Source organism: Bombus impatiens, unplaced genomic scaffold (assembly GCF_000188095.3).
Source record: "Bombus impatiens unplaced genomic scaffold, BIMP_2.2 scf_0318, whole genome shotgun sequence".
In the NCBI taxonomy this organism is placed as follows: Eukaryota; Metazoa; Arthropoda; class Insecta; order Hymenoptera; family Apidae; genus Bombus; species Bombus impatiens.
Window position 1 is genome coordinate 2229097 of NT_176737.1, and position 567 is coordinate 2229663.

Genomic DNA, 567 nt, shown 5'->3' on the forward strand with positions numbered 1-567 from the left:
GCGAGACTCTCTATATAGGTACGTGGACTAAAAGCATCGTGCAATGCGTTAAGGAAAAATAGACGTCGCTTATACGTATATGTGTAGATACATACATCTATTCATCCGTACAGAAGAATCATAGTCGTCGTTTTTGTTGTTACTCTTGGTAGTTATTCTATATCGTGATAACGTCATGACGCGCATCCGTGAGGACGAAGAACCCTATCCGTGACAAACTAAGACGACGACGATGACGACGACGATGACGACGACGATGACGACGACGATGACGAGATCAAGGTGGATGGAATCGCGCGGGGGCCGAACGAACACCGGCTGATTCTCACTGATCGCACATAGAGCACACTGTGATTATGGTCGCGGACTCTGTCCAATTAATAGAACAGTATGACCGACGACGGTTGAGAGAATCGGCAAGGGTCGAGGACTTGAAGAGGGGTTTTAGTGGATAAGGGTGCGGAGGGGTAAAGGACGAGAGAAGCGCGGTTCGACAGCACATCGTCGTCGATGGGAGGAACACCGGAGGGACGAAAGGAAGAAAAGGACGTGAACGCGAAGGGGCAG